A 22,693-nucleotide genomic window follows, 5' to 3' on the forward strand; every position below is an offset into this window, starting at 1 on the left:
CGCAGGACCACCTGACAACCTGGCTCCAACCAGAAATAAAGAAGGCTTTGTTAGTTCATTAGGAGACCGATGATGGATTTAAGCATTAGAGTCTCACCAATAGAGCTAACAGGGCATCGGCCAGGTCGTCCAAGTATACCGGCGGCTCAGCGACCTTTATAAAGACTAAGTCTAGGCTGGTCTGTAGTGTCTTTAATTTTGTTAATAACTTAGTTATATTCTTTTACATATTATTACTAAGCATCCTAATCATATTATTTCACCAGCAGCCTCCGCACCTGCACGTTGAGACTGTCATCAGGCTCTACATCAGTCGAGCCATCGAGCCCAAAGAAGACGTGGATTTGAGGCTGTAGGTGCAGGAGCTCTAATACAGCCTTCACCACTAGGCTCAGGAGCTGAATGATTATCGGGAGAGGTATCAAGAGATCCTCACTTGTGTGATATCTACGAATGAGCTCAGGTTGGGGTGCAGGGAGTCGCTATAGCGGCTTCAGCATATGGAGGCTCAGATGGAAGTGTACCAGGCTCATATGCGTGCCGCTAACACCAACCATTGTTGGTGGTAGCACCACTGCCGGTGGCACCAGTCCTGCTGGTGGCGTATGGATATCACCGCCTTCTGTGCCGCCGACTTAGGGCCACAGGACCGACGACGACGACGAGGATTACTTGAATCTGTAGTTATTAGTGTTTTATTTTATTGTTTCATTGTATTTATTTGATGTACTTTACTTTTCATTTATTTGAGTATTGTATTATTTATTTTAAATAAATAAATTTTCATTATTTAAAAATTGACCATTAATTATATGAAAAATAAATTTAAATTTAAAATTAGAATTGACCATTTATTTCAATTTTTTTTTAAAAAAACTGATATTACTGTCAGATTCATCATAAGAATAATCTGCCAGTAACCAATTAGTTTTTCGAGTTGGTAATCCGTAGTAGAATTCGACAGTAACTACAATCGGACGAAAAAATTTGACAGTAAATATTTATCGGCGAAAGATTTATACCGTCTAATTCATTCCGACAGTGATTCTAGAAATAAAAAAAAAGATATACACATATATATATTTTTTGTTGCGCACGACATCTTCTAACCCGACAGATTAATGACTAATCTATTGTAGATCTGAGCTCTATTTAAAGATCTATTGCTTCCCAATAAGTTGCTGCATGCACAAAACAAAATTTAAACCTCTAACATTTATTTAAGTGATGAACGAGTAAATTGACTATTCAACCACTCAAGTTGGTTACATATACATATATAACTTTTAAATTAGACTCAGATGTAGTTGGCCCAAGAATGCCTCTTTTAGATGCATGTTGTCCCATAAAAAGTTTGATTTAGATCATATCACGTAGGATCTTATGATATCCGCATGGATATATTGAAATTTTTCTAAAATTTACTCTCAAAATACTATAAATAAAGAGTTTAAGATATACTTATTAAGACGTATTATCTAACTCTAATTCTTATTTTTCGTAGACCGAGACTAATTTGATCAACAGAATTTTTTGTAAGTCTTATTTTTATTTGACTCTGACTCAAAAATCATAATAACTGAGGACTCCAGTTACTTATAAAAGATTATTCAAGTAGTAATTTTTAAACAATTAAACGTATTTTTTATTGTATGTGGAAATAAAAATACAGGCATAATTTTTTTCTTTTAAAGGTATAAAATTTTGTATTTTCTGTATTTTTTCAAATTAAAATAGGATAAAAAATATTTATTTATATATCTTAGTTTTTATTTCTCAGTTTTTTTTTTATACTATAGATGAAATTCAAAGGCACCCTATCTAGAGAGTAGAGATATAAGTATATATAACTTCTTTGCGTTCTCTTTATCTCCTATGCCTCTCTTTTTTCTATCTCTCATGTGTTGAAAAATTATAAAAAAATAAATTAATTAAATAACATTATTTATCAACGGCTATAACTTTTATCTTCTTAATAATAAATGCTTGAAGGGCTGGCAAGCTTGTTGACGAGTTAAGAAAAATTAGGTTTGTGTGAAGGGTATGGTATGAGTGACATTATTCTGAATTTTATAAAATAATAGAGAGAGTATGAAAAGGTATATAACCGTAAGAGTAAGAAGAATTTGATTGACCGACAAAGGTCACCACCAAACGTATTCATTGTAAAATATATTTGATAATCAATTATCACTTGGCCAATTTGGTTCAATGCTTTGACTATGCTTCAGTAAGCAAATTCAAATTCAGTCACTTAACTGACTTGAGTACAGCTTTAAACAACTAATTAATTAATAACTAGTCAAGTTGAATTAGATTATACAATTAGAATCTGAACGATTCTTATCATAATCTGAAAAATTAATTAATTAAAAAATAACATAATTTAAAATATTTTATTATCATATAATTAACATAAAACTAAAGAATGTTAGTTCACATATTTTGACAAATAAAAGAGTATGTATATATTATGTATTTAAAAAAGGAAAAGTCTAGGGTTAGCACTTTTGTTAAAATTTGGCGAGCACTTAACCATAAAAAAAAATGATTAATTCTACACTATTAGATCTCATCTCACACCATTAAAAAATTGATGATGGCTAATTGATGGTCAAACATCACAAATTCTGCTGGCTCCTAACACTCCTCTTTAAAAAATATTTAATGTACATTAATATTAATCACAAATCAATATTATGTACTTATATATATTTATAAATATTGATAATTATATATATATTTCAAAATAGTCAAACTTTTTTACAATAGTCTAATAAAATTTTTTATGAGAAATAAAAAAATATGTATTTTCAATTATATATGATAATTGAGTAATAATGTGTTTTGTATATATATATATATATATATATATATATCACATAATTACAATTACATATATGTAACTTATTTTAAATATTGATTTATTTCCTTTTTCTTTTGAAATCACCAAGAAGTAGAAAAGAACAAATATTATGCAGATTATATAGATGGAAATGAGTGATGGGGGCACCCACCACAAAGGGGTTTATGCATTGTGGAGAAAGAATACATATAATAGAAGCAAAGCATATGTACCGTAGTTTGGTTTAGGTAACGACACCACAAACCTTGTCCCACCCTTTTGTGATGTTCTAAAAGTCCAACTTGCTGGCTGAAAGTGACTATATAGATTTTATATTCTCTCTACTATATATTAACACAATATTATCCACCCAATAATAACAATTATTAGGTTTATAAATTTTATATTGCACATTAACATTATGTGTGTATGTATAAAGCAAAAACACCCGTGTCCTTTATTGTGTTGTTAATTAGTTTCATATGTAAAATTGATTATTACTAATCTAAATTAATTAATTTTCATTTTGATAGGTAAGTAACAAGTTTGTGCTAGACTCCTCCTCATAGTAGGTAAGAGGGACAATAGCCTCCTAAATTTTAATTATTTTTTATAAATTATATATAAATTTTAGTTTAATCTCCAAAAATTTTTAGAATAATTTATTTTAATAAAATAATTCACTAACAAAATCATACAGATATCTTAATTCTAGTTTGGTTATATCTTTATTTTATTTGAATTCATATAAATTGAATAAGCTAAATTCGATTTACACATTTACAAATAAATGGAATCAACCAAATTCAATTGGTTTAATTCGATATACATGAATTCGAGCTTTTAAGCATAAATGGAATTTAGATAATTTGACTTATGTATAAATGTGTAAATCAAGTTTAGTTTATTCAATTTACGTATATAAATTCAAATAGCTCAAACGTGTAACCAAACTAAAATTAGAATATCTATGTAATTTTATTTAGTCAATTATTTTGTTAAAATAAATTATTTAAATTTTTATTTTAATCTTATTTTATTATAAAATTAATTTTTTATTCCTTAATATTTTACCTAACTCTGCCCTGGCTAGACCACTAGCTAGTGTTTTGGCCTTTCATCATTAATATTAAATTTTTCTCTTCACATTTCGTGGAAGTTTTATCAACTTGTGTAAGACTAATAATAATGTAACCAATGCAAGTAGATAGGCCAATGCAAAATTCAAGTTGGATTTAAGACTTGTATATTATTGACCTAATTGGCAGCTATAGCTTATCATATTTGGAACCAAGCATCTAAGATCAATCAATAATGCAATTAAGGAAATTTGTGGGGATTTATTTATTTATTTATTTTTGATTTGCTTTATTAATCCTTCTAGTTACTTAAAAAATTAAATTTCAGGAAATATATTACTAGAATTTTACCTTTCTCTTGTTTGTTTACTACATAAAATGATTCCAGCACGCAATAGGCGCAATCTGTTCTTGTTTATATATATTTCTGAATTATTAGTAATAATAAGGCTTTGATATGCAATGATATGGCACTATCTCTCATATGATTAGGCAATTTTTTTTAGTATGGGTGGGTTTTGTTCGGATATTAATTAAGTGGCATACAGCAATGAAACTTTACAATTTTCATGTCTCGAATGAATGTTCTTTGTACAAATATAAAGTAACAGAGATTCCGATCAGGAGCATATAAACATGCATGTATGTCAAAACCCCAAATATATATTAAACAAAACTTGATTATTGATATGACATGATATCTCTATCTACATAGCCCTCTATAACTGTATTTATAAGGGTATTGCGGTAAATAGAACTTGAAATAATATTATTTGTTATAATTGCCTATAATAAAAGATAACATGAAAACAATAATAACATGCTTCGAAGGGTAGGTTTTTCTATACGAAGTTATAGTATATCACAATTTGTGTATGAAAGTGTTAATGTTGTCAAGTGTAAGGAGCGTATGAAATTGAAGAAAACAAAAAAAAATAAAAAATTTATAAAATAAGAAACCTATTAATTTACTATTTTAAGATTTTAAGTTGGATGTGATGTCTTTTTATCTTAATTCTCTCTTTTGAGAGTTCTGATAGCCCAACAAAAAGTTTAAATTTTTTCAATGAATAATTTATTTTATATATAATATATATGATATCAAAATTTTTAGTCTATCCATTTATATTTTAAGTCTTAAAAAAATACATTAAATATATAACGGTTTATAATATATTTTTTTAATAATTTAAATTTTTAAAATAAATAATTTGACAGTATTTTTAGCTCATGTTGTTCCAAATTTAGCCTCCATATATATGTAATTTACTACTTAAAAATTTTATTTTTATTATTTTTTCAATGATTGAATAAAGTTGAATATTTAAAGTGATTCACTACCAGAAACATGGTAGTTTATCACGAAAAAATACTCACGAACAAGAAGCAGTGATAAATTTTTATGATCGTGATAATTACTTGCAACGTTTTGTTTTTCTGTGTCTAAATTGTGTTTTTCCACGTTCTTGTTTATCTGTAACCAATTTGAGTTGGACTTTCTCAATTGCCACAGACTCCATGTTCACAGTAGCAAAATCAAATGATGTCTAATTTAAAATTACGCGCTTCTATCAACTGAGTGTTTCCTTCTATCCCTTTAAAAAAATTTATATGCAGTTTCTATTTTTTTTTTCAAATTTAAACCTTAATAATAAATTTTAATTTTTAAGGGTACAGGCTTATCTAGTTTGTGATAGTTAGTTCTTTTTTTTCTCTCCTTTTCATACATTTTCAATTTATAAGATATGTATTAGTTAGAATAGTATAAAAAAATATATGCTTATAGCTCTAATTAATTAAGAATTAATGTTAAAAAGTATAAAATTTATGATAAAAAGAGTAATTTTTTATCCCTAATTCACAATATGTATTAATTTTTTTAAATTTTATTTTTCTATTTTTTATTATTTTTTTATTAATTTAATAAAAAATATCCGACATAGATTTATTTTTGACGGTTACAAAATTTTAATTTTTTTTCGGTAATTTTATCTTATTTTTTTAAATTCAACGACCCAAAATTTTATAATCCTAGTTAGTATGTACCGTCTTTAAAATATGGTATATAATTATAATTTTATATTTTTTTATTATAGTTAACTATTAATTTAAATTAAAAATCTCAATTACTTGACTGAAATAAATTCAAATGAACGTTTATAATAACACAAGTGAAATTTTACTTAGCACCAAAGTAAAGCATACTCACTAAAAAATTGAAAGAATTCTCTCACAGGTTTAGATTATTGTTTAGTTTCTTCCTATTCTTAATAAATTCAGCATCGAGTAGCCGAACTTGGAATTTTGTGACTAAATAGAAAAGAAAGAAAAAAAAAGATACAAAACCAAATTAATTGGCTAGGGTCATATCTAAATCTATTAGATGTTGAAGCTCACTCCATGGTTGGCTCCTAGCCGAACTTGGAATAGTATAAAAAGAGTACATACTTATAGCTCTAATTAATTGAGAATAAACATTAAAAGTATATATAAAATTCATGATAAAAAGAGTGTATTTTTTTTTGTCTCTAATTCACGATATGCATTAGTTTTTCTAAATTTTATTTTTTTATTTTTTATTATCTTTTTATTAATTTAGTAAAAAAAAATATCCAACATAAATTAAAGTAGATTTATTTTTGAAACAGTTACAAAATTTTAATATTCTTTCTTTGCTGGATCTTTATTTTTTTTATTTGAAGACTATTTTTTTTATCATTCACTAGCTCTTCCCCAATATTTCTTGTATAGGAATTAGTATCAATGCTGCAATTTTGACTCTTGTCGATGCTGGGATCCCCATACAAGTTTGTGTTTTTTTTTAAATTGTTCAACTTTTGATTTAGCTCTGTGGCTTTGTAATTATTGAAATTTGTATGAATATGAATAAATTTAAACTAAGTAGAAGTCTGGAGGTCCTGATGCTACTGTTAGAATTCTGCCAAAGTTAAATAAAGTGACACTTCTTCATGTTAATTTTTTTGGCATCATTTTATTTTTTGTATTTTTTTTAGTCGACAATGTAAATTAATTTTAGATATTTTTTTTTGTTATCCCAATATGCATTCTTTCTTTTGTTACTGGCCGTAGATAAATTCTAAATTACCAATTGACATTTTAGAAAATGTTATGCAACTAGCAATTGAAGGCTGCAAAGCAATTACAAATTACATCCTCGAAGTAAGTGTTGTACCTTAATTTTTGTGATCATCCTCGAAGGAGTTAAATCATGGCCTATTAATTTCTTAGCTTGATTCCTGATCTCTGTCTTACTTAGCAGATTTTATTGGAGCACACAAAGCAATTAGAGTATCGACCGGATGTATAATTCAGTAGCTGAAGTTACATGTCTTTTTTGCTATTTATCTGAAAATATTTTTGTATGTGGGTTGTATGTGTAACAAGAAATACAGAGATTGATAAATTTCTTTTGTCTTGGTACTTTTAAGCTTTCAGTTTTTTGTATCATTTTAGCAAAGTCTGATATTTATTTTGTAACATTTGAATATTTTTTTAACATTAAACCCATGTAATCCAGGATATTTGCTTTTCAATACTAAGTATTAGTTAATTTCATATTTTTATACTATAGATAATACGAATAGAAATGTTATTATTATTTTTTAATCTTATCTGATGAAATTTTATATTAAGGAGATTTTTATTATGAAGTTTTTTTTTAATTTAACATTTATTGTTAGTCACGAAAAAAAATGTGGCAAAAAATTTTGATCTGGCCAATTTTGTTATGGATAAAGTGTGGCAGAAATAATTATTTCGCTATGCATCTTTTTATTTTGTCACGAAAGAGAGTGTGTCTAAACGTGCTAAAGTTGTGGCTAACAAAATGTTTCCACGGCTATTAAGACGGTGGCTAATTGAGTAAAAAGCGTGGCTAATTAAAAACGCGTCGCATTTATTTGTTGCCAAAGCGTAATTACTACAATTTTTTTAAAGTTTAGCCACAGATTTTTTTATGGTTAAATCCCTTATTTTTGGTAGTGATCGAAGTAAATATATAAAAAAAGAATACTAGTATCTTATTAAAGAAAAAGATTCTCTCCTGAAACTCTGTCCTGGTATTATCGGGATATATATAAAATAATTATTAATATTTTCTGCACAGCATGTTAGAAGTTTTATATTTATTAAGAATATAATTTTTACAATGCTTATAAATATTTAAAATATTATATATTAATATATAATATCTAGATATATTTTAAAATATTTTATATTGATTTAATTGAGTATCAAATTAATTTATTACTATGATGATTATTAGATTGTATTATTCGACTACAAATAAATGCTACTCATTGTACAAAGAAAAATGTATTTGATGAATAACATTCGAATACATATCTTTAATCATGAAGTCTAATGTCGAAATCACCATATTTACGTTGAAGAATTTATTCTTCTATTCCTCCGAGTTCCACTAGAATTCATTTTTTTTTTTTTGTCACTTTTACTTCAGTGTTCCTAAGTTGTATAATCTTTACATCCATTGTACCCCTTTGATCTAATAATTTTCTGCTACATTACATACTCCATTGTTAACACTACCATAATTAATAAGAAATATTAATATGGGTGATTAAGGGAATATATACATGCATGTAATAACAATATAGGATCCGAATTATAGAGATAATAATAGAGTTAATTACATATATAAACCTCCAAAATTGAATAATTAGAGGATATAGCACATGGGGTCCCCTATTGGAAGACAAACATTATTAGAAGCACTTGGAAGATTGTACAATTTGATTCTAGAAGGAATTGGGGTGACAAATAAGTGAGTACAATTCAGCCAACAAAGACATTACTCACATTTCCACTTACCAAGTTTTGAGAAATCGTAATTAATACCTCAAAGCACATGTAGTTGAGCAAAAACTTTCGTGGGGCCGAAAAAATCAAAATCTCTAATGTTCCTCAAAACAAAAACAAAAATAAAAATAAAAAAAAGAGGAAAAGAAGTTCCCAATCAACACTATTGTTTGGAAATTGCCTCCAATTAACCTAAAAAGCCGACATAATGACCCCTCTAATAAGGGTTTAAGTGTGGTTCATACGTGGCGATGGTCAACAATGGAAGTTGTGGTAGTTGGATTGTCAACGTGGTACAAAATCACTGGTGAAACTATGTTATTAAAGTCGTCATTATGTGATTAATCATATGTAATTATATAAATGAGAGAATGGTCGGTGCAAGTTTATGTATGTAAGTGGGTAAAGTGTAGATTTTCCACACTTAAAAGTCACTCCTCTTCTTTTACTTGTTTAAATATTTTTCTGATAATAATCAAGAATTAATTCAATTCCATTGGTAAGTAGTAAATTAATTACGTACACAAATTAAAGTATACTATCAAACAAGAAATATAAATTCTTTAATTAAAAAAATAAAAGTACTTTGTTATACTTTTCTTTTTCTTTTTCTTTTTGACTGTTTATTATATATTTGTTTCTCAAAATGGTTGAAATATTTTCTTAATAATTAAAAATCTCGTTAGGGAATAAATAGGTATCTGTACAATGTGTACATACAATAAACGGCTTATTTGACCAATATGAGTTAAAAATAAAAATTATCCACGTTTACTTTAATTTTAAAAGTATTTTTTATTTTTGTGTTAGTTATCATTGTACACCAATTACATTAGCTCTCCATACTTTTTCTTTAAGAATTAATAATAATTAAGGATAATTTTAGAGACAAGTGGTGTCATGATATAATTAGTAAACTATTTTCAAATTTGGGTGAAATGATATCAAGATCCCACCTTTTAATTAGGTGAATCCATGCATAACGAAAAAACAATATTATAAGTATATTCAAATTTATTTTCCTGAGCATTTAAATTAAATAAATCATGGAAAATTTCACACTATCTTTGTATTGAATATATGAAATTAACTAATTTTAATTAATTAATATTAACTAATAATTTTTATTGTAAAATTATTTTCTTAACTCTTATTTTTTGAAAGATTTATTATCTAAAATTTAAAATTTATTATTTTTAAAATTTAGATAAAGTTATAAATTTATGATTTAAAATCTAAAAGAAAAAATCATTCTAAAAAATGACTGATATATCATTTACCTTGCAAATTGAAAACGATCTTGAAAATTATGAAGTATAAGGTTACATGGCTTTTTATGCATGCATTTGTTATTTCTTTTTTTTTTTTATTATTTTCATTGGATTAATTGGGAATGCAAAATTGCAAATGGCTTAAAAAATTACTGCAGGAAGCCTTTATTTGAAGGGAATTAAGAAAAATGGTGAATCTGATTCGTGTGCGTTGCGGAAAAAAATAGTAACGAAACTAGTCCTTTTAATATGAATGCAAGAAAAGATAATGATAAGGAAGAATATTTTGTTTCTTCAGAATTATTGGTATATATATAAATAACGATCACTAGAGAAAGCTTGAGGCAATTCTTCTATTCTCATATTTTTTCTTTATATTCTTATCTTTCTCAAATTGGGTGTTTGATGTACCATTTGATGATATCTTTTGAGAAAGATATATAGTACAATCAAATCCAACTTGCAATTTTGTACCGATTAATCATCAAGGAGGTATAAACTCGTTCAATAACTTACATTCTTTCTGTCCCTCTTGTTTTTGCAATTATTATTAGACAATATCCATCGCCATTATCGCATTACTTATTTTCTTAATTTGTTTTTATCTTTTGGTTATGAAGTTTAGCTAGATAGATACATTGTTTAACACACAGATTATTATTTTATCATACTAGAGAAGAGTTTGAAAATATTGAATAGAATTTTTTATCAGAAGAGGAACACAAATTTTTTATAATCTTAAATTCTTTTATATAATAGCTAATTTTTGTAGCTATAATTCTTTCAAAGTTTTATAACTCATTACATTGTTGTTTTTATTAAGAGTCGGTCAACTAATAAAAAAAATTACTTTTGGTGCGTTTTGACCAATAAAAAAATCGAATAAAGTAAGACCGAACGCCAACTCTAAAAAAAAATACTATGTATAATTTAACGGTTTTTAACTATTAATTTCACGTGAAGTCGATTGTTTTTACCATATCTCGAAAAGAGTTTTTAAATTTTCTTATTTAAATATAATATTGATAGTTAATAATATATATAAACATAAAGTTATACATATGAATGAGATTTTTGAAGTAGAATAAAATAAAAAAAAACGCGTTGATCCAAGTATGAAACATTTGGCAGGTGATTAAAGAGTAGGGGGGTTTTGTAGATAGCAAGCTAAGATGTGTTGTGATGCCAAATGTTAGGTTAAGAGGGATGAGTAATGTGAGTAGGTTTATAAGTTATGTAACTATCGAAAAACTAAAATTCCAAAGGCAGTTAGTTACGTGGGACTAAGATCTCTCGCGAAGCTATAAGCCTCATTGACTTGTGAGTTGTGATATATAGTTAGTTAGGTTATTAACGTCATTTAATGTATACAGTTGATGGAAGTTAGTTATGACTACTTGTTTTCAAGGCTATAGGTACTTCTCTATCTCGCAATTTCCTTGCCACTTCATCATCACTTCAATTTGGATAATGTTTTGCTTCGTCTTATGCCATCAATATATGGCCCCCCTCATCAATTCATTTCTACGTAATTTTTGTTTTATATGATGATTTAATTAATATATATTATATCTTATATAAAACAATTCAGTATGTTAGTTGATAAATAATATCCGACCCAAGTTTAAAATAACATTTAAAATTAAAATATGAATTTAATTTGTATATATGGACTAGCGATATTTTAACAAAAATAATCATTTTTTAAATTTATTATTTAAAAATTATATAAAAATATATAAATTCTTATCTTGTCAATATATTAAAATTAAACTATTAAAATATTTGATATTATTAGGGATGACAAAACTTTCCTAGACACGGAAATCCTGCGGAGACTGTCCCGAATGGGAATCCGATTGTGGCGAATTTTTTTCGCGAGCATGGGATGGGAGACAAAATTTTTCCGAGGCAAGCGCAGGGACTCGAGCGGGGACTCCCGCCCCATTCCCAAAATTCATAAATTTACTAAATTGTCCTTAATTGTCCTTGCCACTCTCCCTTCTCACTTCATCATCACACCTCATGGTGCCATCACCCTCACTGCATCGTGCTCTCTATTTGTGGCGTCCCTTTCTGTAACTATGTCGTCGTGTCCATTTTTCTCTCTGTTATCGCGTCTCCCACCTCGTCTACTGCTCTGTTCTCTGACTCGCCGTTGCGTCTCCCACTACGTCATTTTGAAAGAAGTCATCATCTTGTCGTTTAGACTTTTTGTATAAAATCTTACTATTTTTGTATATGATAAATACTTGCAGCTCTATTCATATAGAAATTAATAATTAGTTAGAACTATCAAATAAATGAAGAATGGGATTCCACAGAGAACGGGGTCTCTGAAAAATGATAATGAAAAACAATATTTTTTCACGGGGAAAAACAAAGACGAAGACAAAAAGCAAATCTGAGAGCAGGGATGGAGAACAAGGAGGCATCCCCATCCCTTGTCCCATTGACATCTCTAGAGATATTATGAATAAATTAGTCTAAAACTAAATAAGTAAATATCACTCCTAACAGCCATTAATACAAGAAAAAATATAAGAAGCTAAGTTAGTTAATATTAGCTGGTCAACATCAATATTTATAATTATAATTTAAGATTTAGAGTTAATAATTTAAGATTTAAAATTTAAGATAAATAAAATAATTTTATAAAACTTAATCAATATTAGCAGAAAAGATTAATTCTCTAATATTATTTTTAATAAAAATACACGAAATGTTTATTTATTTATTTATTTATTTATTCAATTGGATTGAGAAGCACATACATCACTATCTCTTTGACTTGTTTATAGCATGGTCGGTGAGGAGTGGATAAGAAATTAATGTCACACATTTTCTACGAGTTTTGGTGACAATGTCTTGACTACTAGGAAGTAGAGATAATTATTATAGGGAATTAGGACGATAAAATATAATAACCTATATGGTCCTACAATTGCATGTATCTTATTTATGGATCAACAAATACGTGGAACGTAACCTTCAATGCCCCTTTCTTTCAATGCGTCCTGATTAATTACCTATGTACGTGTGAATAATCTTATGAGTCAATTTATGCTGAGTGGGATCCTAAGCTGCTTGCATGGTTGCTTACAACAATCTACCGTCACAATGAAATTTATATGCTTTAATAATTTCTCACACGGCTTGTATATTATGCAACCAAAATTAATTAGTTGCTAATAGTTATAATTATATAGTTCTTGTTGTTGAAAGCATATGTTGTCGGCCGAGATTAATTAGTTCATCTAATGAGAACCTACACATACATAAATAATGTAGATTATATAGTGATTTCCTTCTGTGTTACAGGGGAAAAGAATACAATTTTAATTAATTATAGTTGTTCATATATAAAAGAGGATGTAACTAGAATATATATGATAAATTTTTGAGGACAGTAAATTTTAATATTTTTTATTATTATTTAATTAGTATAAATATTAAATTATATCTTTAATAATTAATTTTTATTAATTTATATGTGTAAATTTTAAAAAAAATATAAGTGTAGACCATATTAATTTATGTGTATAAAATTTTGATAAATATAAGTGTAAATTATATATTTATTGTGCATAAAATATCTGTAAATATAGATACACACAAAAAAAAATATTTACTGATCTTGTATCATTATTCACTATATAATCTATAATGTTTTATAAGAATGAAACACTGATCAATTGAGAAAGCTAATTATCTGAAAATAATATTTATTCAATATCATGATGAGGTATACGTAGTACAACAAATATCAGATTTTCTTAAGATTTTCAAAACTTATTGATACTTAAGTTGCATAAAAGGAATCTGATCTCTATACACATGTTGCAACTTGAGTAGGATGCATACAATAAAGGGATTTTTCAGTTGATCCTTAAATTGATATTTATTTATTTATTATATATTGCAATGACATTATATGATGGTTATTTTGATGGATGGATATACATGACATTTGCATATGGGGGTATATATAGCTTATAACCTTTTAGCATAGTATTCCGATCAATGTCACCAATTAAATCATACATATAGTGCGAATATATAGAGACGTCAAATTCGATTTTATTCAAGATATGATGTAAACAATGCAACTTGTCATATCAATAGGCATATAGTTTTAATTTCAATTTCAATGTTACGTATGTAGATCATCATGACAATTTCTTTCTAATTAGGTAGAATAATATACATGTATATACGATAGTAGATACAAAATTGAAAACCGTATAGTATCTAGAAGATTGGAGCAGAATAATAATAATAATAGAAGAAACTAGCTAAGGATAATAGGTTTATGAAATAGATGAGTGATAAATATGCATGGTTACGTTGGACGTAAACTAATGCATGTAATGCAGAATTGATTGATTCAAGATATGGAATATGTATAGAATGGCTCATCTATATATATATCGGTATCAGGTTCTTCTCAAATCTCATCAGAACCGTGGGCACAGCGCACTGCATGCTATACGTTGTTCCTTTTTATTTTTTGCTTCTATATGAAGACTTCATCCAATAATAATGTTCCATCTTCAATTTATTTCTTATGCTTTAAGTTTGGTATTTCAATTATAACCTACCTATATATCTATGTCTACGTGTGTCTGCATGCATTCACTTGTTTTGGACAACACTTAAATCTATCATTTTTTCTTTTATCTCTAATGTCTCTTCGATAAAAAAAAAGTTAATTTGACATTTGGATAGAATACAGAGATTTTAAAACTGTAAAATTTATTATGGCGAATTTGAAGTTTTATTTTTGTATGTTATGGATAATTTGATATGTAAGTTATCATATTTTTTGAAAATCAGATTAAACCGACCAATCAAATTGGTTGAATAATAAATTGGTGGCCAATTCAATTCGGTTCATAAGTGAAATCGTAAAATTTAGAACCACCATTGAGTATGTAATTAATTAAAGTTGAGTAAAGAATTTATTAGATGATTTGATATGTAAATTATCATGATTCTAAAAATTAGATGGAATCAACCGGTTGATAAGTAAATTACGCACACAAAAATTAAAGCTCATTCAAAAAGGTTTCTATCCGAATCAATCCTAGCGTTTCAGCTAACTCTTTGGACAAATTAAAGCATGATAATACTTATCTTTTTTCTTATTAATATAATGGAACTGATGATAGCAAAAAAGGCTGCTAATAATATTCTTGTATATCATTCCATAGGGTTTTGAGGTTTTCCGGATATATGCTTGATCCTCTAATGATATTTACACTTCTCTGCCCCTTGTTGGATCAATTAAGGCTTTCTTCCAATTCATAAGATAGATTTCTAATTTTAGATGGCCTACTTTTTGTTTGCACAATATTGTTTTAAGATTTACCGCGTTTTTGGTAGAGGATTTATAGTGATTTACCAATGTTGTTTTTTGTTTTTTGTACAATTTACCATCTATGTATAAAGTATGGTATGCCATGAACGAAAAGGATAAAGCCCAAGGGCCCTAAACGTAGTAGATCCAAAAGAAATAAAGCCCAGAAACCAGGCCGAACAAAGCAGTCCAGACAAAACTCGAGGAGAACAAAAAAACTGGAGGAGAGAGAGTGAGGCTTGCATGACTGAATGAAACAGAAAATGGTAAACTAATCTCTCTGCATAACTAACTATGCCAACTAATAACCAATTTGAATTGAACGAGTAGTCAGCTCACTTGTCTGTTTAAGTGTCGAGAGTTCGAATTCAGTCTTGTGCATGCACCAACCCATTGATCAGCAATACACCCTTTTTAAGCTCATATCTGCGACGGATTAGTTCTTAACCTAACAGGTTAGGAAATTCCATGAAAAAAAAAAAAAAAACACTAACTATGCATACTAATGTTGTTGGTTAGTGCTAATTTTATGGAAAGTGCTGATGGGAAGGAGTTACAAAGCAATTTATGTTTGTTGGTGTCCCCTGTGATGGTGTTGGACGTTTTGTGGCTGGTCTTATTATATAGCCTTTGGTGTTTTGCTTTCTTTTACCATAACTCATATGGTCTATATTTAATTTTATACATAGGCAACATGGTAATAGTTTCTTTAGAGTTTAGGGTGTGATTGGATCTATACGGCTAAAACCAATAGAAATACAAAAGTAAAAGAATAAATAAGTACATGAATTGTTTGTGTCTCTCTTTCTATTTTCACAATCAAATAATAAGCTTTCTGTGATCATATTTATATTCTCTTGTGTTATATCCACAATATTCAAACAGAATTTTAATAATGCATTATATTATTTGAATATAGATATTTACCTTTGATTATACACTATATATGTGATATAAGTACTAATCCGAGGTCTACATTAAGCTTTATTTTATATATATTTTAAAAAATGATTAGTCTATTCAAGAAGATTTTAATGCTGTAGTTATCATAAAAGGTTTTTTCTGTTTCAAATAAATGACTGGAAATAGAAGTTTTATGTGAGGAGTAGTAATTTTTTTGTTGAGTTTAAAAAAATAATAAATTAATTGATAATGACTAAATATTATTATTAGGTTAAAAATTTAATTATATGTGTGATTAATTTGTTATTTGTATAGAAATTAATAGAAAATAAAATAAGCCCAATAACAAACTTTAGATCCATAAGTTTTAAGGAAATAGTTGGTTATCATACCAATACTTTTCCATCAAAACAAAAAACAAGTTTAATGCCAAATTGACGATCCAAGTCCAAGATCATATCACACTTACAGGGTTCAAAGAAATGATTGCTAACTAAAAAATAAAATTTCATTTCTATCTAAATCAAATCAAAGTCACCCAATTAGTTCTCTTTCTTCTCTTTTCTCTCTTCTCTCTCATCCGCGTAAAACATTCTAAAAGAAAAACAAAAACAAAATAAAAATAAAAAATAGTCTAATTGGGATTCAAATTAAAGAAAAGAATGGATTACCAAAATTAAGCAAGTCAAAAGTTAGGGTTTAAAAGTCAAGATCAAATGAGGTAAATCAGAAAATCTTTTTTATTTTGGTGCTTTATTGATAACTTGTTGAAGATGTTATTCTCCCTTAAGCACCAAATTAAAAAATTAAAGAAAGTGAAAGCTATGAAACTCTGCTACAAATCAAAGGTCAAGAATTAAACTTGGAACCAAAGTTTTGATATACGGCTCAGATTCTTGAAGAAGATTGAAAAAGGATGAAAGAGAAGTAGTTGGATTTGATTGCATATTTGCTTTTGTTAGAGAATCATTAGAATCAATTTAGATCAGTTAGTATCGTTTATATTTATATAGCATGTCTGTATATTAATTGTAGGATTCTATGCTTTTATTACTTTAATTCTTCTAGTACCTATATATACCCCATGTATATTATACTTTTCATTATACTGAATAATACACAACACTTTCTTCAGCTTGATCTCTTGTTTCTAACATGATATCAAGAGCTCAGGTTTTTTTTTTTTCCAATAACAATTGGTTTCTAGCCTCTTGTGTTTTGTCTCCTCTGGCAGTAATTTGTCCTTTTTTTCGACTCTTTATCGACGCTTTGGTTCGTCACCGCCACTACCCCCACCTTCGTCTAGTTGTGAAGTTTTCAACGCCACTAGAATCGCCGTCGGACGCGCAGCCCAAAGTTCTCTGTCTGATTGAAGTGCTCCTCCTTCCAGCGCCATTCGATCCGCGTCTAGATCGAAGGCTCAGTGTCACGCCACGTGTCGGCCAGCAGCTACACGGACCCGTACTTGACCCTGCTGCCCGAACCGACCCGCGTGCTCCTCCTTGCCTCGTCAGCGCTGACGCGCTCTTCTTCTCCATTCACGCGGTGTCACGTGTCCTTCCCACCTGACGTAGCGCTGACGTGGCATCTGACGTGGCAACCAGTGGGACCCTCCCTAAGGTTTTTTGGTGAGCTCTTTTCGATTTTGCCATCCGTTTTCTTGTTCTTTGCTCCAAATTTGCAGTTTTCTCTCCTCTCTCTGATCTTTATCTCTACTATTATGGATACTTCGGATATTTTTGCTACCAGAGACAGAAAGGATAAATTCTGTCGAAACTGTAACTGTTCTTCTGGGAACTTCTTCTCAGACTGTTCTTTTGTTGAATGTCACAAATGTCAACAGAAAGGTCACATTAATTACAATTGTCCACAAGTGTGTTGCCATTACTGCAAGCTCTCGGGACATTTTATTACTGCATGTCCTACTCGCCCACCACGTCCTGGTCACCTCGAGCATCATTCTCATCCTAACTTCTCCAAGAATGCGTCTGCTTCTGCTATCTCTGCTACTGAATCTACCATATCTGCTCCTCTCAACCTGTCTTCTGTCTCTCTCTCTGATATTGCATTTCTTCTTAAGCATCTTCTCTCGCTTTTGGGTAATACTCCTCCTACTTTTTCGACTTCTCCAGGTAATTCTAAATGGTATTTTGACTCGGGTTGCTTTAATCACATGTCTCCGTTGCATAATCTTTTCTCGTCTCTGTCTACCACTACAAATTCACCTTCTGTAAATACTGCTAATTGTTCCCTCTTGCCCGCAACACAAAGGTTCTATCTCCCAGTCGACTCTTAATCTTCCTGATACTTATTATATTTCCAACCTGAACTTTAATCTTATTTCTATTGGACAACTTGTTGATTTGGGTTTTGATGTCACTTTTTCCATGTCTGGTTGTCGTGTACAGGATCATCGGACGGGATAAATCATCGGGACTAGACGTAAGGTCAGAAGGTTGTTTGAACTCGAGAATCTTCATATTCCTTCTGTGCCAAATCTCTGTGCTGCTTCTTCTCCGTCTACCCTTCATTTATGGCATCAACGTCTTGCCCACAGCTCCTTAGGAAAATTGCATCCTCTTGTTTCTCAGGGTGTATTGGGTCAGGTTCCTACTGAGTCTTTTGACTGCATTTCTTGTCAAAATGCCAAACAACCTGCTTTATCGTTTCACAGTAATTCCTCTCTTGCTTGTTCTCCTTTGGATCTTATCCACTCTGATGTTTGGGCCCCGCTCTCACCGCTTCTATGGGAGGTGCTCGATACTTTGTCCTTTTTATTGATGATTATTCACGCTTTACTTGGGTTTATTTGATGACTAATCGCCATGAGTTACTTTAGATTTATATTAACTTTGCCACTATGATCAAAACTAAGTTTTCCAAAGTCATTAAGGTTTTTCGACGCGATAATGCTATGGAATACCGTGATTTCAAACTTTTAGCCTTTCTTGCAGAACAAGGTACTTTGTCTGAGTTTTCTTGTCCTGATACTTCTCAACAAAATGGCCGAGCTGAACGTAAACACCATCACATTCTTGACTTTGTTCGTGCAATGCTTCTTTCTTCTTCGTGTCCTGAGCGTACTTGGGGTGAAGCTGTTCTTACTGTTGTTCATGTTATCAATAGACTTCCTTCTTCTGTTCTTGGTAATATTACTTCCTTTGAGCGTCTTTATCATATCTCTCCAGATTACAGTTCTCTTCGAGTTTTCGGTTGTGTCTGTTTTGTTCTTCTTCAGCCTCATGAGCACAGTAAACTTGAACATGGTGCTCGCATGTGTTGTTTTCTTGGTTATGACACTGAACACAAGGATTATCATTGTTGGGATCCTCTCTCTAAACGTATTTGTATATCTCGTCATGTTGTCTTCTGGGAGCATCACATGTTTTCTCATTTTTCCTCCTTTGAGTCTATTTCTCCCACTCAGTCACCTTTCTTTACTAACCCCAATGTTGACCTTTTTCCTAGTGATGATTCTACAGGTTCTATCTCGGGTCATCCTCTACAGCCTTCTGCTCTTCTGCCTTCTCTATCTCCCGATGATTCTAGACCGGACGGCGATCCCGCTCCTACCATCATGCCTCCTCCTCCCACTCGTTCTTCTAGGGTAAGAAATCCACCTCCTCATCTTCTTAATTATCATTGCTTTTCTACTATTCTTAATCAACATGAACCTAAGTCATTCAGAGAAGCCTCCACAAATCCAAATTGGCAACAAGCAATGCAGGAAGAAATACAGGCACTTGAAAAAGCACACACTTGGAATTTGGTTGATCCTCCTTCTAATCAGGAAGTTGTGGGCAGTAGATGGGTATACAAGATCAAGACTCGCTCTGATGGTTCTATTGACCGTTATAAGGCATGCTTGGTTGCTCAAGGTTGTACGCAAGAGTATGGTATTGACTATGAAGAGACTTTTGCTCATGTTGCTCGTCTCACATCTGTTCGAGCTCTTCTTGCCATTGCTGCGGTCAAAAAATGGTCTCTCAGTCAGATGGATGTGAAGAATGCATTTCTTAATGGAGATTTAAAAAAGAAGGTCTATATGAAACCACCTCGAGGTTATCCTTGTCCTTCTAACCGAGTCTGTCTTCTTCGCAAGGCACTTTATGGTCTTAAGCAAGCTCCTCATGAATGGTTTGACAAGTTCAACACCACCATCTGCAATCTCGGTTTCACTTGCAGTCCTTATGAGAATGCGCTTTTTATTCGTAAAAGTGCACATGGAGTTATTCTTCTGCTTTTGTATGTTGATGACATGATCATTACTAGAGATGATGTTGATGATATCTCTGATCTCAAAGCCTCACTTCATCGTACCTTTGAGATGAAAGATCTTGGTTCTCTAAGCTATTTTCTTGGTCTCGAGGTGATCTCCACAGATGATGGCATCTATCTCTCTCAGGCTAAGTATGCTTCAGATCTTCTTGCTCGTGCTAGGAATACAAATAGTCGCACTGAGTCTACTCCTCTTGAACCTAATGTTCGATTTACCCCTATGGATGACACTATTTTGGATAATCCGATTCTCTATCGACAGTTAGTTGGAAGTCTCATCTACTTGACTGTCACCCGACCAGACATCGCCTATCCAGTTCATGTACTTAGCCAGTTATTGTCAGCTCCTCGTACTACTCACTATGCGGCAGTTCTTCGCATTCTTCGCTACATCAAAGGCATTCTATTTCATGGCCTTTATTTTTCTGCCCATTCCTCTTTGTCCCTTCAGGCATACTCCGATGATGATTGGGCTGGTGATCCCACTGATCGTCGTCCTACTACTGGTTACTGTTTGTTTCTTGACGACGCTCTCATTTCTTGGCATGCTAAGAAGCAAACGTTCACTGCTCGCTCAAGCACAGAAGTTGAGTACCATGCCCTTGCTGACACTACTGCTGAGGTTATCTCGATTCGTTGACTTCTCGAAGATTTGGGAGCTCCTCAGTCGTCCCCTGCTGATGTTTTTTGTCACAACCGCAGTGCTATTCAGATTGCCCATAATGATGTGTTTCATAAACGCACCAAACACATTGAGATTGATTGTCACTTTGTTCGGCAACGTATCTTTATTGATGCTGTTCGTCTCATTACTGTTGGAACACTGGATCAGATAGCTGATATCTTCACGAAAGCTCATCACCCGACTCGTTTCCGGACTTTGTTATCCAAACTCAAGATGGTATCGTTAGCTCCCACTTGAGTTTGAGGGGAGATGTTAGAGAATCATTAGAGTCAATTTAGATCAGTTAGTATCGTTTATATTTATATAGCATATCTGTATATTAATTATAGGATTCTATACTTTTATTACTTTGATTCTTCTAGTACCTATATATACCCCTTGTATATTGTACTTTTCATCATACTGAATAATACACAAAATACTTTCTTAAGCTTGGTCTCTTGTTTCTAACAGCTTTAATCACTGTTGCTATCTTTTGCTCTACTGTTGCTGCTGCTGTGACATTGGAAAAGAAGAAAGTGAAATGTTCAATCTAAGATTCAAGCTTTGGAAGCTTTACTCCTCTATTAAAGGGGTAAATGGCCAGAGATTGATTCAAAGAGTGAGCACACAGTTTGAGTTCTCATAGCTTACAAGCTATCCCTTTTTCTTCTTCAGGATTTTACATTGAATTTTCTGTTTTTCAGTGTTCATTTTTTCTTTATTTCTTTTCAGTGAAAAAAGGCATATAGTGAAGAATCAGTAAAAACTAAAGAGAGATACAAGAAAAAGTCAGAAAATTATGTCAAAGTTTTTTTTGTATGTTTTTCTATTTTGTACACATGATCTTGAGGGGATTTTCTTACAAAGTTGGGTAAGCACTTAGTGGTTAAAAATTTAGGGAGTAAATCTAGTTAAATCTAACTTAGATAGAAGTTAGGTTTGTCCTAGATAGAATTGGGTTGAATCCTAAAAAAATTGGTGCTTATAATCTTTGAAAGATAGTGAAATTTCACCACTGTTGTAAGAAAGACTGGATGTATGTTACATTACACATGGTAATTGAATCAGAATACATGGCTGTGTGAATTTTTCTTCTTTACTCTTCTTCTATTTTTCTTTCGTGAAGAGACAAAATAAAAATATCTCCTACATTATCTTTATCTCAAAAGTTACAATTATTCTAACAATAAATGTTGTTCTATTTCTGAAAATATTATAAAGAGATAAAATAAAATTGTCTCCTAATTTTTTATTTGACAAACACTTTAACAATTATGTTCTCTTTCAGTTAAAATTAAGAAAAGGCAAAAATATTAAAAAAGTGACTATAAATTAAATCCCTTCTCTAGACAATTCTAAAACCTTTACTTTTGATTAGGCATGTTCTAATATATGCATACAAATATTTATTTGTCTAAGTTTGTGGGTTTTAATTAGAAGTATGAATTTATC

The 22,693-nt window shown here is 30.4% G+C and overlaps 1 long non-coding RNA gene across 1 annotated transcript; it reads left to right on the top strand.

Annotated features, from left to right (window-relative positions):
* The first annotated feature begins 10,375 nt into the window (after positions 1 to 10,375).
* LOC140182469 (uncharacterized) lies at positions 10,376 to 14,600 on the top strand. Its single transcript, XR_011878092.1, has 2 exons — positions 10,376 to 10,526; positions 11,833 to 14,600. It is a non-coding gene; the product is annotated as an uncharacterized lncRNA (long non-coding RNA).
* Positions 14,601 to 22,693: the final 8,093 nt, after the last annotated feature.

The sequence above is a fragment of the Arachis hypogaea genome, chromosome 19 (genome assembly GCF_003086295.3).
Source record: "Arachis hypogaea cultivar Tifrunner chromosome 19, arahy.Tifrunner.gnm2.J5K5, whole genome shotgun sequence".
In the NCBI taxonomy this organism is placed as follows: domain Eukaryota; kingdom Viridiplantae; phylum Streptophyta; class Magnoliopsida; order Fabales; family Fabaceae; genus Arachis; species Arachis hypogaea.